Genomic DNA, 19094 nt, shown 5'->3' with positions numbered 1-19094 from the left:
CCAGGTACGATTTGGTTCTTCTTTTAAAGATTTTAATTTTCTTTTCTAATTGATTTTCAACCTCAGTTTTATATTTTTTAAACATGTGAAAGACTTTGTTCTCTATTTTCATTAGGTTGAGATAGGTGTATCTTGAGAAATCATCAATAAAATTTATGAAGTATCTTTTACCTCCCCTAGTCAATACACCATTGAATTCACATATGTCAAAATGAAATAATTTTAGAAGTTGAGTTTTTTTCTCAACACTTTTTTTTTTTAACCCCAAACTTTACTCCAAGTGAAGGGGTTGCTACCTTAATATTTTATTAGTATGTTGAAAGTTTATTTAATCATGTTTCTCATAGGTGTAATAGAGTGGCTTATAAACTAGCCAAGTTTGGGGTGTCTCCTTTATGTTGCATGACATGGGCCTTTTAAGTCCTAGGCTTTGTTAGACTAGTTCCATGGATGTCAGATTTTTTAGTGATTAATGGAATAACCTGTGGACTTTAAAAAAAGAAGAAAAAAATATATAAATGGGAGAAACTTTGCTAGTCAAATGATGCAAATTTGGGATAAGAATCCAAAATGACTGTCTATGTTCCACTTTCCATTCTATATTTGTTGAATGAGTTTTGGCTCAAAAAATGTTGTCTGGTTTATAACGAGTCACTTTTTAGAAAACTAGCAAGTGTGACAATTTTAGATGATGATAATGGTGATAATAAAGCATCTAAATTTTTTTATAAAATTGATGTATTTTTTGTTTATATATATATATATTTTGTTTAATTATGACATCATGGGTTAAGTCATTTGACTTTTATGGTTGAATTGCTTATTTGTCACATGGACAAAAGAAGGTTTTGTTTTGTGTCATTTTTTAAATATGAGTTCTATATTATTAAAAGTATTGGATATATGTTTAATTAATAAATAAATGAAATATATATTATATGGCAAGCTGGAAATGACACTGCTTTTAAAAATATTAAAAGAAATGCTCATTGGGATCTAAGAAAAATTAATTGGAAAATAAATATATAGAGTCCACATATTAATGCCAGTAGTGCACAGTTGTGCATAACATGTTAAACCTTCCATCTTTGCCATATCATAGTGTTTTAATATTATATGTAATAGAGATTTTATGAATGGAAAGGAGGGGTCTTTTGGATTTTGTATTTATATTCGCTTTTTTAATTTTGTAGTTGTTGCAATTGATAAAGTGGGTTTGGTTAAAGAGCCAATTGATGTAGAGCTTATAACAGATTTTAAAGCTTTGTCATTTACTTATCAAAGAGGATGGTAGTAGTTAATAGTTGTTTCCATGCAAAGGTGACGATGAAGGCATTTAATGGCAATGAGTCATCAATATCTTATTGTTTGGGTCATTACATTGATAAAATTAGGAAACTTGCCAAATAGTTTTCTTTTGTAACTTTTATTTACAACTCTCGACCTTTCAAACCTACTTATTAAAAACTTGCATCCAAATTTGGTCCAACTATTGAAAGCTTGCATTTGAATTTGATTCGAAATCCAATTGGATTTGGTTTTAATCTGATTGCATTCATTTATAAAATAAAAAATAAAAAGTTAAATACTTTTCTACTTTTATATATAATAAATTCATATAGATATAGTATATCAAATTTATTATATATATATTCATATAATATAATTTATTAAAATACATTTTTCATAATTTTAAATGAAATTATATAAATTTTATATATTAAAACCAATAAATATTACAATATAATTAGATTCAAATTTTAATATGAGATTGGATGGACTCAAATCTAAATTTGATTTGCTTATTAATCGGATGCATATCGCAAAACCTGAGTTATAGATGCGTTCAATTTTTTTCTATATATATATATATTATATTTCTATGTGCATAAAAATAATTCTGATATATTGCACCTATTATTTTGTTTATAATATGATGAATATGTGATATTATACATGTGCGCAATTTTTTTGCAACATTTAATGTATTTCATTTTTATGGCCAATGAAAATAATTTTTGTTTATTATCCTTATTTTTAATTTGATTAACAAAAGTACTATAAGTATGCCCAATTTTTTCTATATTTTTTATATTTATTTCTATTTAAAAAATTATTATCTAACTATGACTTCATGGAATAACCAATTTGATTTGGATGGTTGAATTGCTTAGTCACCACTTGGATGAAAGATTATTATTATTATTATTATTATTTTTTATGAATTAACTTTAAAATACATGGGTTTATATTATTAAAAGTATTAAATATAGATCAAATTAATAGTATTTATTAGTGAAAAAAATTAATTAAATATAGATTTTAATAAAAGAGAAGGAAAGTTAATACCTTAATATAAGATTTAATGAGAGGGAATTAAATGGAGTTAAAAGTAATAGTTGAAAATATGTTTTAAACCCTCACAATTAGTGTTGAACTAAATTTACTAATACAGATATGGTAGTCCAGAAAAATTCTACACCCTCATTTATACTTTTAATAAGAGTATGGATTTTACATTAAAAGGTCAAAATCGTTTTGCGTGAGACTACTTTTTTTTTTTTTTTTGTGTGTGAAAATTCTGCATTTCTAAGAGAAGGTGGAGCAGAGGATGCTGATTCACATGCTTGCCAACTGGTATTCATGCGCAATTGGATTCATGAATGATATAAGAAAGAAGTCACAATCTTTTGTGTCAAAGTACGGGTTCCATAAGATTCGTGAAAAATTGAGGTTGCTATAATGGATATAAAATGAATTTTATGAGTACCAAATTCAAAATTCCCCCACTAAACAGTTTTGTAAACCTGCTTTTATGATTTTCTTCAAGCATAAGAATCTCACCACTTGGAAGAAGGCATAGTATCTCTTTCTATGGTATCTATCCACTAATTTTTCTTAATTCATTTTTTTGGTTGGACGATTGTGACATATTCCCATCTGACCTGAACTAAACTGGTTGAACACTTGTCAGCTCCATGGATTTGGCACCATAATAAAAGGGAATTTCCATTTAATCTTTCTACATTAACCATCATAGTGCGTCTGGAGGAATCACATTTCGTAAGGAAATTCCTTTTGAATGACGCATGTCCTGACTTCTTGTGCTAATTAATACATATGTGAATATCGATTAAGTTAGTGTGAAGCTGCATGGATCCCACGAACATGGGAAGATATGACATTCTCCTAATTACAAAAACTTGTAATAATTATGACATCCCGAATCTAATTTTATTCCACCATTACCACTACCCCAACAAGAATCTAATATAGGTTCACCTGAGAATACTTCTTTAATGTCTCAACTAGAAAATGAATCAATCCCAACTAAATTCCCCAAGTAATTATTGCACATTGCATAAGTGATACTTTTTTTTTTTTTTTGCAAATAAACATTTTATTTGTTAATAATATTTCCTCCACTTCTCAAGTTGATGAAATGAAAATTGAGCATCAGAACTACATCGGGGTCTTACGTTTTTACACCGGCCTCATGATCACAATGGGAGGTGGGATTATAGATCTAGACCGTCCAACGAATCAAGAAGCTATTGTGTGGATTATTGCAGAATTTTCCGCTAATATAAAGATTTACATTTTATATCAATATATTGCATTTAATTATTTAGAGGACCACTAGAGATACATAGCAGCTGACAGCTTTCAATCAAAATGATACTTTATGTTGTCACCCACGCACAGAGGCATTTGTATATCGTATCATCCGGGACATAATTCTTCTACCAGTTCTAGCTTTTTCTTTTGTTTTAATTTTTTTTTTTTACTTTTCGGTTCCATTAGGTAGATTTTATTTTTGAAAACAAAGTTAGGTGGTATGAAGGCCTGGGGCTGCAAAAAAGCCTTGGGAAGCACTTTAAATCTATTTGATTTGTATCATGTCGTAATCAAATATTCAAGAAGAGTGGTACTAGATATTTCAGTATTGTGGATATAGTGAGATAATATTCCAAATGTGATGGAAGAGCAATAACTATAAATAACTCGACTCAATGTCTACACACACAGCAAGCTCCCAAATCAATATATTCTAGCTACTAAATTTATTCTCTCAAATCAAATATTCGAGAAGAGTAAGTATTATAATCGGATTTAGCGATCAAATTTCTGCCACAAAATTCCTCCTAATGTAGTATATAGAAAGAAATGTTTGTGCAACTTTTCCAAAATGTGTGAAAGATATGTAATAGATTTCATCTTAGGGATCGATATTTTTCTTTGTAGATGTTCAGATCACTAACCTTACATGACAGCCAAATAATTGTTAGTTTGTGGACTGTAAGCGGGATATCCTACGACCTATGTATAGCATTAATAACTTCCCCTAGCTAACGAAATATTTTTGTTGAACAGGAAAGGTTGGTTTAACCATCTAAAGAATCTCCTTTGAAGTTGTTAATACTGAAAGATAAAACTGTCATGCATAAGCTTGCATAGAGATTGCTAGTTATACAAATTGAATGATAATTAAGCGTGGAGATGGGTTCAATTACAATGTTTCACCTGTAATTATTCTTCAAGAAAATATAAGGGTCCGTTTGGTTAGAGGGAATAGAAATCTAGAATCGGAATCGGAATGGTTCATTCCCATTCTGGATATTTGGTTAAATGGAATGAGAATCCCATTCTCATTTTAGGTGGAACGGGATTCTCCCATATATGGGGGAATGTCCATTCCCTACCCTACCCCAAGGAATGCCATTCCCATTCCGGGGGTGCCATTCCCCTGTGGTGCTTCATACTATCAAAATGTCATACACACCCGCAATGAAACACGACATTTCCCCACATGACTGTACCGGATAAGTATTAATACTTACCCCATTTTGGAGTTAATACTTACCACATGGTACTTACTACGAGACAAGATGGGTTCCACTTAATAGAAATTTTTATGCATTTTTCTGCAAATGGTGTATTTGCATTTTTTCTCCAAAATTTCTATAATTTTTTTGCAAATTATGCAATTTTTAGTATTTTCATGCATTTTTCTGCATTTTCTACAAAATTATTGTAATTTCTGCATTTCCTGCAAAATTTCTACAATTTCTGCATTATTTGGTAGTTTCATGTATTCTGCTTTTTTATTTTGACTAGGGGCAAAATGGAAAATCATGGCTGATTCTGATTCCAGCCTCCTAATGAATCAAACAGCATAAATCAGAATCCGATTCTGATTCTGGTCTAAACCAAACAACCAAACGAAATAGGCTATTCCAATTCCAAGGGATTTCGATTCCGATTCTAATTCTGATTTTGATCACGAACCAAACGGGCCCTAAGTTATATATTGATGCATCCAAAACCATCTGCACTAGTAGGGAATGCCTACAAAACAAAGCAACAAACAACAAAAGTCAACAAAAATACAGCACGCAAATTAGTGAAAAGGTATTTTATATTGCATTGATACGTCAAGTACATGCACACATTTTATGTGTTAGGGGGCGTTGTGCTTAACATTTACACGTTAGTTCCCTTTTGACTGCCTACCTCCCCCTAATAAGGCAGTTAAACTTTTTAGATTCTAACAAAATGATACACCAATATTGTGAAAAATCATAGTATTTCTATTGAAAATCCCCCGCATATAAAATACATATATTAACACAAACGAAGGCACTTGGTTGACATGTTGGTGGTGCGGTCAAAGGATTCTATTGTGATAGTCTCCTTCACTAAATTTGATCTACGTGAGATTGGCTTCAACTCAATCAATTGTTTTGCTGGTGAGAGAGGATTCTTTTGCTGCTCTACGAAACATCAAACTTCTCAAGGTGTGGATGGTGGGCTTAAGGGTTGCTCACGGTTTAAAGTGTCCTACAGCTAAGTTTAGGTTAAGTGCTCGATGAGCGGCTTGAAGGTAAGTCATCAGAAGAGTGGATTTGTTCAAGTGGCCAAGTTAGATGTGTATTGATGCTTTGGATGGTGGGAGTGTTGGTTCCCATTGTGTGTTCCCCAAGGTACTTCCTTACAAGGATGCTACAAGTGTGTAGGGTTAAGGCCAAGTAGGGTAATGGTTCCTAATCGGAGTGGCTGGTACTCTCTCTCCTCTGTGAGCTTGGTAGTAGGTTGGGTGGCTATTGTAGATAACCTGGGGTCTTCCTAGCATCTTCTTCGTTGGATGATTGTTGTGTTGATGCTGGTGCTGGAACAATTTCGATGGGGATAGTACTCCCTTGTGATGATTTTCTGATCCGTCCTTGTGTTGGTAAGAGGTGTTGGAGTGGGGATTTTTTTGTAGTTGGCAAGATGCTGGCTTTGTGGGTGTCTTTTCTTCCTGGTGAAGTTATAATGCTAAAACTTTCTTTTTAGTACTTTGATTGCAGTTGTTAATGGGATCATGCAAGGAGAGTGCTTGTCTAAGATGAATAGGCTATCAAAGTGTGGTAGGAGGATTGTTTCCGCCTGCGTTAGAAACTCCATTCTAAGGAAAATTTGAAAATCATCTAAGGGTACCATAGATAGGTTGTTGTTTCCCTTCCATGGTTCCACTTGGAGATCTACTCAATGACCCATGCCTTCTATCGCCTTGGCATCGAAGTACAGCTGTAATCCACCCCGCTTGTTTGGATGTGGAGGTTAAGTTGCTTTGCGTCGTTGAGTGAAATGAAGTTATAGGTGGCCCCAATGTCTACTAGGGCTTGAATCGACTTTCCACCGAGGGTAATTTTTCCATAATTGAGTCCTTTGTAGGCTGTGCTGGGCCGTTTAGATGTGGTCTCTTTTTTTATCATAGCAATAAGTAGCTGTAGAATGCCCACCTTTAGCGCTAGCATAAGCTTATATTCATTGCGTAAACATAATTAGAGAAAAAAAGATATTTTTATATAAATATAATACGCATATGTATGTATTTTTTTTTGGGCAGGCTCAATTTGAGTCAGGGTTGGGTTGGGTTTGGCTTAGAATACCCGAAGCCTCAACCCAAGCCAAACCCAAATTTTCTGGCCCAATCCTAGCGGGCCGAGATCACCCAAGTTGCACCCTTAGTTGTGAGTTCTCGGGATGGCGAACACTGGACTCACCCATGTTGATAGTCAATATTGCTAACCACGATCATTGATCGGGGCTCGAATGGTTTTCGCCATGTATCCCCACCATGCCTGAGACCCATAGTATTTCTCAGTTCTAGCTCATCGGCCACACTTGTGGTTTTAAATGATGTCACATTACTGTTTCTTGGTTCACCTAGGTCCATCCCTTGACCATGACCATGTAGTAGTCCTAGATTCGGTCACTCATCGTCTTTCGATTGGTCCACATGATGGTCTTAACCTAGACCCGATATACGTCTACATTAGGATTTTACCCTAATAATTTTATAATATTCATATTTACATCGGAATGAGGTTAGGTATGAGATCGAATTTGGATTGTTTTAGACGGATTGGTTAAAATTGAATATGGACAAACGGATTGGAGCAAATTTGCAGCCTATTAATTTTGAAAAAGAAATTATTGCTCAGTTTGGAAAGAGTATAAATACAAATTCGTAGATTGCAAAAATATGTATTTTAAGCTGCATTTGGAAGGAGTATGGATATAAATTTGTAGAGTGCAAAACAAAGATGTTTGATTCATGTGAGTGCAAAGTGATTCAAGATTTGCACACCCAATTTGCACTTAGCTCATTTGTTTTGAAAGATACAAGTAAAAATACAATTTTTATAGATGTTTGGCATTTTCATCAATGCCAATACAACTCATGGTGTTCCAGTTACTCCCACCATTAAACAGATATAAAAAATAATAGACCATTAAATAAATATAAAAAATAATAGATTAATGTTGTAGTTGAAACTGCCTGTGGTATTCATTAAGAAGATCTAACTCAGTCAGACGTTGATTCATTGACTGTTGATGGTGTACAAGAGGTCTATTCATTAATTAAACAAATGAAGAACTTGTTGCCACTTGATGCCTGCTGGAGAGATGACAAATCAAATAAAGAACTTGCATCATCAGGAAGCTTGGTACTGATATCAAAAGAAGCAGCTGGATGAATGTCTTCAAACTTCGGGTGCTTCAACACAGCAGAGTCTTCTGATTGCCAGTTTTCACCAGTTTTCAACATAGCCTCATGGCAACCACCTCCAACATCTTCAAACTTGCAGCAACTATTACTCTTTGAAACTAATGAAAATGAATCATCAGATTCTATTCCAGCTATTGTTCCCAATATATCGTGTCCACTTTTTTAAGATAAATGTCTCTCTCCCTGCATGTACAAAGTACAAACATTTCTTTCAGATATTATGAATAGGACAACAAAGCTAGACTTAGTCTCAACTATACAAAATCTATCAGGAATGGGTTGAATACCAAAAATAAAATTTAACTCACCATCCAATATATTCATCTGGGAGGAACAATTATCAAATGCTCCAGTCTCATTACTTTGACAAGCATCATCGATCACAGCTTTTGAAAAAAAAATCATTAGTCCTTCCATTGTTGATATTTTTTGTTTGCTGTCGGTTGATGACACAACTCCAGTGCCTGAACTAAGAAAAATTTATGAAGAATGAGGTAAACGTGACCAACTAACAAGACAAAATTTTAGGTAAAAAATTTCGGATTTGACATCAACATTATCATGTGATATCACATGATAACAACATTTGTTTGTAATCCTCAAAAATTATTGTAGTTTGTAATCCTCAAGTTTTCTAACAATTGTCTAAAATCTCTCTTACCATTAGTTTTACCGTTTACATGTAACATCACATGATTAATATATTTTTAAAACTTTAATAATAACCTTTTACGATAAAAAATGCCATCTTCTCACCCACCTATAGAGTTCTCTTCCTCTGTCTTCCTCTTTGCACCCACCTTTCTACATAGAGGAATTAGAGAGCTCATGGCTCTATATCTCTCTCTCCCTCTCTCTTTATCGCTCTCGTTCTTGCTGGCTAGTCCACTTTTATAAAAGAGTATCAGAAATTGAGATATTGAAGTTAATGTTGTCCGCTACTGTAGTCGTGACTATGATGGCCATCTCAGCCATCCAGAATGTGATAGTTGTAGCCATGTAGCCGCTCTTTCACCAAGTCCCACCTCGAACGACTATGCCTTCGTCCCCACTGTTCTCGCTTCCTTGATGGCTCTCACCTTTGGGTTGTTCTTGTAATCTCCTAAAAATATCACTACACATAAAATGGAAGTAGTAGTTTACACATAAAATGGAAGGAGTAGTTCTGAGTTCTTTCTCTATTATGTGCCTTGGGAGAATTCACCCCTGAAAGCTAGCTGTTAGATGGAGAGAAACCAAGCACAGAAATATCCCACAATAGTATCTCATACTAATGATGTGGGATACCTCATATTAGCATCCCATGCTACTAATATGGGACAAATGAATCGTAACATTCCACCACGCTCTGTAGTCCTAGCATCCATGTAGGCTAGCTTTGCACTAGTCCACCTAGTCCCAGCCAAACACTACAATACCGATGTTACCACCTGTGCCACATGATTACAACTGGGAGGCAAAATGTAGGCTCTAATGCCATTTGTTATGTGCCTTAGGAGGACTGACCCCAAAAAGCTAGCTGTTAGAGGGAGGGAACCCAAGCACACACACACACACACACACACACACACACACATATATATATATATAGGGAAAATTCCCGATAGGTACCCTATACTTTAGGCCGAGTGCCAATTTAGTACTCGTACTTTAAATCACGACAATCTTAAAATTTCCGTTAGTTAGAAGATAAAAATCTTATATACCCCCTACTGCTATTTTGACCTATTAAAATTACTAAAATAGCCCATCGAGCAATGCAAGTAGGAACCACTGTTCATACTTGCATTTACAGAGAATCCAAGAACCAGCTCCCTCATGCTGGTGGTGTCAAGCGAATGCGCCGCCGGGAAAGTTGATTTCGACGTACATGACGCCTGAAAATTATTGTGCCGCCGAGAATCTGAGAACCAGTGCCATTTTCGAAGGACGAATCTTGTTGCTCGTCACTCGAACACCCACTGTTTACTCAGCCGTTGTCGGAGAAGACAACTTGTTGCCAGCGCCGAAGAGACAACCAGGGTTGATCTTGTTATTCAATGGAGGCCGGTTCAGAAGGGGAGAAGAAAAAGCCTCCTGAAGGAGGAGGTAGCGGAGGCGGGGGAGAACATAAGGTGAAGCGCAAAATGAAGATTGCTTCTCAATTAAAACTTCTTGAGAAGACCTACACTGGTCTCTTAAAATTTTAAATTTTTCTGGTTATTTTTAGTTTGGTATGTTTGTGTTTTTTGATTTATTGGGTTTGGATGCGAACTAGTGGAGACGTATTCGTCGGAGTCTTTGCGAGCGGAGCTATCAACAAAGCTAGGGTTGACGGATTGGTAGTTGCAGATGTGGTTTGTCGTAGGAGGTTGAAAGATAAGAAGGTTGCGCCGGTGTTAGGTGGGGTTGGAGATGAAATGATGGTGGGTGGTGAGCTAGGTAATGAGCCTGGGTCGTGGTCACGTTCGGGGTCCAGTCCATTTGGCCAGGGTGAGCCGAGGAAGGTTGTTGTTTGAGCGTTGTATGCTGTGCTGAGTATTAGAGCTGACATGCCAATGATGAAGAGGTATTATGAACTGCCGCAGTCCATAACTGAGTTACGTGCGATCGCTTTTGTGGAATGGAAGTTCTAGGAATGAAGACAACATGGGTTCTCCTCTTTCGTTCTCTGGCCTCTCTTCTCCTCTTTAGTTCATTCAACCCAAAATGAAGATAACAGGGGTTCTCCTCTTTCATTCATTCAACCCAGAATGAAGACAACGGGGGTTCTCCTCTTTCATTTGTTCAACCTAAAACGAACATGGCATTAGGGAAATAAGAAGGGTAAAGGGTAATTTTGATATTTTGAAAATTTTAGCCCACATGTGAGTCTTCTAACCGACAGAAATCTAACGCTGAATACCAAATTGTCGCAAATTGAAAGTTCGGGTACTAGATTATCGCGATTTAAAGTACAAGTACTAAATTGGCACTCGGCCTAAAGTACATGGTACCTATCGGGAAATTTCCCTATGTATATATATATCCCACAACCAATGTTTTAAAAGATGACCCAGAATTGGAACCGTTTTGGCCACTAGTTTCTGGGTCAACGGTTCGACTGCCCAGTCTGAATGGATGGCTCTAACAAAAAAAATTTAAAAAATAATTAAAATAAAAAAATAGCCAAAACCGTTGAACGGGTCGATGGTTACATCGCTCAAGTCAATGAGTCATTGACTGATTCAACGGTTTTTGGATGGGGACCGGGTTTGGGATAGAATGAAACCGATTGCTTGGACAGTTCCCAAGTGAAACGATCTGACCGTTTGGGTCAATGATGGTTCGAAAACCATGCCCACAACAGTATCCCATACTACTAATGTAGTATCATATTAGCATTCTATACTACTAATATGAGATAAATGAATGGTAATGCACACACACACACACTCTCTCTCTCTCTCTCTTTCTCACTCCATTAGATCTCAACCTCTAGTCTTTTAATTATCAATTTAGAGGGAAAGAAAGTAGAATTGAGTTCTCAAAGGATCCACACTCTATTCTCACTTCTAGGGCTGTCAATGGTACTTGAAAATCTGAGGCCCAATCCGACATCTAATCCGATTGTCTCAGATTGAGATGATGTATGTACGTAATTGGATTGGATTCGGATGTTTCAATAAGACCTGTTCATGGGCCGGGCTTTTACTTTTTATTAACAGAAAAATGTTAGGCCCAAGCCCGAGCCCGGCCCGACCAACAGGCCTACAAATTGGGCCCAAGCCCGGCCTTGATAAAAAGCCCGAAGCCTGAAGCCCAACCTAATAAAAGAATTTTGAATTTTTTCCTATTCAAATGGACATTATCTATTTTAATTCAGATACTTTTCCCCTATTTAAATTAACAATGGGCCTACAAGTGAATCAACAACATTCTTAAATAAAAAAATTTATTCAAGTGGACATCACATAGGGATTTTACTTAGGTTTAACTATAGGTTGGGCTAGGTCGGGCTCGGGCCGGGCTATTTTGGCAAAGCCCGAGCTCGGCTCGAATTTTATGCGGGCCGGGCTTTTTGGCCTGAGGTTAAGCCCGTAGGCCAAAAAGCCTGTTCAAGCCCGTCCGGGGGCCGGGCCGGGCCGGCCCATGAACATGTCTAGTTACAATCTACTCAGATTTGGATTTGACCCCATCCGATCTAGTTAAAATCTGAATCCAATTATAATATAGCATTTATTAATTTTAATATATAAGTTTTATATAATTATATTTAAAATTATAAAAATATATTCTTTATATATATTATATGTGAATTTATATATATAATGAATTTAGTGTGTTATATTTAATTAATTTATTATATATAAAGGTTAAAAATAAATAAATTTTCAATATCTCTGATATTTTAGAAATTTTATAGTAGATCTAGATTAAATCCGAATTCTATCCGAGTCCATTAAGATTCGGATTCGAATCTGAGTCTTTAAATCCGACTAGATCCGGATGTATGCTATCAGTAATCGGATCCGATTACAGCCCTACTCACTTATTTTTCTATTTTTTTACCATTTTCATTTGTTTGTTTCTACTTTTTTTCTATGATTATTAGTTAATTATTATCGGGGATTTGTTTGGGTGTGCGATTGATTGATGTATCTTTGGTATATGTTTGTAATTTTTTTGGGTGGAGATGGTTTAGGATAATAAAAGTGTGATAAGAAGAAAGCTTAATTTGAGGGGGAAGAAGAAGGATTGGAGGGGTTTAGTTTTGATTGATTCAATTTAATCACAGAAACAATTTAAAGGAACGAATGCATGAAAGTCGTACTTTTGCAGAATTGGACTTTTTTAGTTCCTGAAACAGTCTTGGTTACTTCCACCTCTTGCTACACAGAATTAAGACCTTATATCGATGCATCCTCAGAAAGCTCAGCAGAATTAAAACCTTATCCTCAGAAATGCCATTTACTTGCAACACATCTACACCATTTTCGTTGTTCTCGTTTTCTTTGTTTACATTTTGAACTAAACTTCCGCTGGAAGAATTTTCTCGACAATGTCATTTAATTCCATTCTCCAAGACAACCCGGCTCTCAAAATCCATTTGATAACTAAACCAAACAGGGCCGAAGGGAGAGCACTATGTTGCCATTTCCATTCTCCATGACATTGGAGGTCTTAGCCTATAAGAAACCCTAACTCTGCTTCTAAATTCACTCTAACTGCCATCTCTGTTATATGGCGGGGAGAATTTTCTTTCTGGTTCAGCAGTAAGTTGCATCGCCGGTCGGAAGTTGTAACAGTAACGTTGTTGGTAATAGAGTTTCTCTTCTCCGCAGACCGTATGGGATATCTTTTTAAGATAGGAGTTAATGAAAGAGTAGAACTAACATTTCATCATTTTGGTCAAGATTTAATAATGACGATAATTGTCTGAAAATTAAACTTAGGAATACATTAAGACAATATATAAATAATAAGGATAGAATAATTTGCTCTTGATAATTAACCCTTTTTATCAATAAAAGGTTAATGTAGGCTATTTTAATCATTTTACTGCTTTTGTCTTCTGCTGAGTTAACAAGAGGGTGTAGATGCAACGATGCCAGGTCTTGAAGTTTGGACTTAAGGCCCGAACCTGTATCAAATCCGAGGTCAAGTCTGATTTTCCCAACCTGAGTTCAACTTGCACTATAATTTGATGTACTTGGGTGGTTGGGCTCAAATCCGGGGTGGGCTCGAATTAGTCAGTGAACCCACTCTAAAATTATGCATACATACATACATATATATATATATATATTTATGCAAAATTAACAAATATATACATGTGTATAATTAGGCCAAGTCCGAATACCTAAGAGCTAGGCCCAGGCCCGGCCCAAAAAATTAAAAAAAATCTGATTTCTTGGGCCCAAGCCCAGCCAATCTAAAATTTCGGGATGGATTTGTTGGGGCTCGGGTTGGGATTGCCCAAGTTTGCACCCCAGGGTATCAAATCGCAACTTATAGAAAGTACAGGGAGGTTTATAAACTATAAATTTAAAAAATAATAGGAAAATTTAGAGTTTAGTCCATCTATTTAGGATTAGGCAAAAAATTAACATTTTCGAATCAAATTGTCCTTTCTTAAACTTCCACAACTAAAATGCCACTGGTCATCCCTCGTTTGAATACCACTGTTTATTCGAAGTATCCTTTGAGACTCAGAAGTAGGAAAAAATTTTGCTTCTGTACCCAACCGATTGTGGTTTCTGTGTCTATTCTGATCCTTACGATATTTGGTTAATTACATTTCAATGTTGTTCCTGGCACTTCCTGGCACTCGTGATGAGGTCTCTCCGCCATCCAAATCCAAATCTTCAAGAGATAAGGGTGTTCATGTTTGTTCTATATATCATTAATTGCTATTAATATATTTGTCTGGACACAGAGGCAACAAATTGGCTCCTTTTCCTCATTATTAGAGATACTTATATAACTGAATTATGGTTTTAGGCCGTCAATTCCAGCTTATGATTTTCATCTCTAACAATTTACCTTCTCCAAGTTGTATCTGTTTGTTTGATTTCATGATTTCAATCTATATCTATATTATTATAAAGAGAAAAGAAGGGGAGGCAGGACTCTTTCCCCATAGTCCTCACACGTAGGTCTCTCCATTCTTAGCTCTTGCACGTGCGCCCGGCCCCTCTTCATTCCGTTTTGGTCTAGGCTGTGATTCTTTGCCCCTTTTCTAACGGTAGTAGCTTTTAAAATTCTCAGCTAATTTGTTAGGTTAGTAACGGTTTAAGAATGGCTCCCTGCAAAGTTCACGGTTACATATACGCCTTAGTAGGTTTGTAACGGTTTTGGAGAACGCGGGTCGCTAGGATTCTAAGTGGCTCTAGGATTTTCCTGCCACACTTCCCAACTCCCCCTACTTGCAGAAGACCACTTTTGGACGCTAACCTCTGCAAGTGCAACCAAAGAGATTCTCCACTGTAGAAGAGGAAGAGACTGCTCACATTCTCTACTAGGGAAGGGGATTTCTCCTCTGTTTTGGACAACCGAAGAGGACGTCATTCTCTACATTCGCAGACCCGGATCTGGCATGGCAGAGATTGTTCATTGTTGCATACCAATGTCCGCACAGAGCATTCATCCCCTGTTTTGGACGACCTAAACGGCGATGCATGTCTGTACCTCCAAGACGACTGCCATTGCTTCAACATCTACAACGGTGAGCCGACCGGCTGCAACAAGACCTATTTCTCCAACTGGGCCAATGACGTCCTCATGCAAGCGAAGGTGTGGAAGGTAGAGATACAACAAGTAGTCTTGAAAGATGCCACAATGAAGGAGCAATAGAAATCAAGTGGTTATTCATGTAATTAACTCCACCTTTCAGTATGTAAAGCCTGCTTGGTGTGAGTATAGAAAAAGAAAAGTTTGCTGCGAGTTGAGTTTGATTGTCCATCATCTCACTAATGGTTGGTGCTATATTTCTAACCTTCCAAGAGAGAATATCAAATGAAGAGCTGGAGAACTTCAATACCATATTAGTTATTACTTTACAATGAAAAAATATTGCTTACAAAAAGCAACAACGTCCTCTTCGGCCCCCAGTTTTGGACGACTGAAGAGGAGGTCAATCTCAGTCAAGCGGAGTTTCCTAACAAATCAGTCCCATACGTAAGTTCTTCCCGTCCAGTAATGCTCTCAGTTTGAGCTTCTTTTAGTTTTTTAGAAAGGAAACAAATGATAACAACTGGCTGTTTTTGATTTTATAATGACTATCGAAGTCTCCGAACGGCGTTTAGGAGTGAAACAAGGGTGAATATCTTATCCCGGTTTCAATTACTTCCTCCTGAGTCGAATATTGCCTCAGTTTCCGGGTTAGGAAGATGGTATTAATGGGCCAAATTCTGGATAGTCCGCCCCAAATTAGATCCCCAAACCCATTACTTAAAACCAAGAAGAACCGGTTCATCTTTGGTCTAACCATGCCGGTTTTGCTCCTTTTCAACAAGCCGGTCCAATCCAGTCAAGCAGATATTAACCCGTCTGGTTCATTTTTTAACCGATCCAATACTTTGTTTCAAATTTCAATTATTTATAATATTTGTTAATTATCAATTCTCCATATTTTGCTAAAATTATTTCTCCACCAAAAATTATTGAAAACTTTCAACAACCTTGAAAATTAATATTTTTAACAGGCTAAAAGCAAATAATCAGAAATTATTGTAATTTATAATTATTTAATATTTAGTTTTTCATTGTAATTTTAGTTATTTTCTGATTTTTATCATTAATTATTGAAAATTAGTGTAATTCATTGTTATTTAAAAATATCGTTTCAGTAAACTAAAACAAATAATAATTATTATTTACTAAAACTAATTTTTCATAATTATTAAAACAAATAATATTAATATTAATTCACTATATATTTTTATGATTTTTATTTCTCCATATTTTTTTTGCTGAAAATTAATTTTCCATTGAAAAATTACTGAAAATTTTTAATTATATTGAAAGTTGATATTTTTAACAGGTTGAATGAAAATTATCAAAAATTAGTGTAATTTATTGTTATCTAATATTAAAATTTTTATTGTGATTTACTGTTATTTTCTAAATTTTTATCATTAATTATTGAAAATTAGTGTAATTCATTGTTATTTAAAAATATCATTTTCAGGTTAAAACAAATAATAGTGTTGGTGTAACTAAAACAAATAATTTAAGTTATTTCATCGTTTCAGTAAAATAATTCTAGAAAATTAATTAGTATCAGTTATTTAAAATAACTGATAATTTCCTAAAATTTGTAATTACACTAATTAATATTATTAATTATTTAAAGTCCTCCTCATATTTGTAGTGCAATTTCTTAATTTTATAACATTTATGATGGTTACCTCTCTCTCTACTAAGTATATCATTGAAATTGAGTATATAATAAGTATATACTAAGTTTTTCCGTGCATCGCATTGGCACCTATTGGTATAAGTATATATTTGTTGCACTTGTCGTTATTCACTTCTCTCCTTGTTTAGATTTTTAAAGTTGTTATCAACTGGTGGAACCTCTATGATATCTTTTTTTTTTTTTTTTTTGAAGGTAATGGCTAATTTCATTAATAATGCTTAGAAATTCAAATACAATCCACGAGAGTACAAGCAGCAAACATAAAAAAGATAAACCCAAACAGATTGCTACAAATACTGAGCACCAGGAGAAAATCTTGTAAGCGCTCTACAAACTGCGCAAAAAGAAACGCCAATAAAGGAGGACCGACCTCTAATAGAGTCAAAACTCCACAAGAAACTCCCTAAAGCGGGGATATACAGAAAAAATGCCAAAGTCACCCGTTCTATCGCAATCGCAACTAAAAACTTTAGAAATAAAAGGTGAAAAGAAGAGCCAACTATTGTCTCTCATCCAGGCTTGGATGTAACAGTTATCTTACAAAATAAAACTCCTTCCAAGGAAAACCGTCCCTATGGAAGAGGCAAGAAAAAGCCACGTCCCCACTAAAAGAGAAGATGGTCCGAAAATAGTGCCAAAAAATGATTCATCCAATAACCGAAAGGCTGGATAGTGTCGGAGACTGAATAGAAGCGATTGAGCTGCACCAGAAAGATAAGCCAAGAACAAAGAATAATCCTTCTCATCGAAGAACAACTCACTGGAAAACACCACACTAGAAAGCATCCAAAGGAAGAGGATACGCCCAAACATAGTCGTCACTAGAGCATCCACATATTTCTTTCTAGAACAGACGTCACCATTCAGAGCGAATTTAGAAACAACCACATCTTTAGCCTTCAAGAAAATAAAGTGAATGAAGAACAAGTCGTAGAGGATGAACCACTTCTCAGAACAAAGATCAAGCAATCATAAGTAGAACCTACAACAGGGAGAAACCAAAGAAACAAGACATCAATCGACCAACAAAAGAAAACACCCAAAAAAAAACACCCTATCTATCAAAAACCTATCATAATAGAGGAAACCTTGCATCAAGCGATGGAAGAGGGATACTCGCATCGCTGATGCAAGAGGGAGACCCCTCCCAGACAGGGAGGGGTTTTGAAACGACTGGAAAACTCTCTGGCGCACGAATAGAGAATGCCAGCGACGGGCGCTTCCCTCCGTTTTGGAAGCACTTAGTATATCATTTTCATCCTTTTTATTATGAAATTGGACATTAAGTTTTTCCATGCATTGCATCAGTACCCGCTAGTATAAGTATATATTTGTTGCATCTATCATCGTTATTCACTTTTTTCCTTGTTTAGATTTCTAAAGTTGTTATCCATTGTTGGAACCTGATGAGGCACAAAATATGCCCACCAATAGATGAAGCACGGAATCTATTCACTCCCTCGTGTTTGATGAGGTGGCTCGAATCGGGTTCAATCGGCGGTGAGCCGAGCTATAAAGCTGAGTTGGGATCTGCTGAAACGAAAGAGAGGTTAGAGTGCTTGGGTAAATTTTACCTAGGAAGACACTCCGATGCTTAAGTCAGTAAGTAATTCAATCAGAGAAATTGGGAGAGAGTGAGATCTTATGTGCGCATACCTTTTTGAAGTGGTCCTGGGGTCTTATTGTATCCGCCTAAGGTTCAGGTGCTGCTGGGTAACATCTCTGAGCCTTGTACAGGCTATTTCTTAAATTCTGGGGTGTAATGGTTAGTTGATTGCTAGATCCGTGCAGCGGTTATAGGTCGTCTGCTGGTCTTGAGGCGGTCAACTCGGTGGACCGCCCCTTGTGTTGTAGTTACACCGCTTACGTGGGCGTTGCCTTCGGGACCGTTTCGGGCGAGCTGGGGCTGTTAGAGGATTGATCTTGCCCTAGCTATGCCGCGTACCATATACTAACTGCCACGTGTTACTTTGGCGAGCTGCTCTACTATTCTAGACACTGTGGGCTGAGCTTGCTCTAGCTCGGCCGTGTACTTGATGTTGTGTTGTTGACAACGTCCACATGTCCACCATCAATTAGGTTGACCAAAATGCCCCTCATCAATTGCCCCCACTCTCGAGTCATTATTTAGTAGATGAAGAGAGTAGAAGTTCT

The 19094-nt window shown here is 36.0% G+C and overlaps 1 long non-coding RNA gene across 1 annotated transcript; it reads right to left on the bottom strand.

The window, feature by feature from the left end:
- Window positions 1-17242: 17242 nt before the first annotated feature.
- On the bottom strand, window positions 17243-18164 carry LOC148873147 (uncharacterized). Its single transcript, XR_016110095.1, has 2 exons — window positions 18029-18164; window positions 17243-17922 (listed from the first exon to the last, which is right to left on the bottom strand). It is a non-coding gene; the product is annotated as an uncharacterized LOC148873147 (long non-coding RNA).
- Window positions 18165-19094: the final 930 nt, after the last annotated feature.

Source organism: Nelumbo lutea, chromosome 1, assembly GCF_056320005.1.
Source record: "Nelumbo lutea isolate HS-2025 chromosome 1, American lotus-T2T, whole genome shotgun sequence".
In the NCBI taxonomy this organism is placed as follows: domain Eukaryota; kingdom Viridiplantae; phylum Streptophyta; class Magnoliopsida; order Proteales; family Nelumbonaceae; genus Nelumbo; species Nelumbo lutea.
The sequence above is the reverse complement of the archived record's forward strand: the minus strand, read 5'-3'. Positions and strand labels throughout refer to the sequence as shown.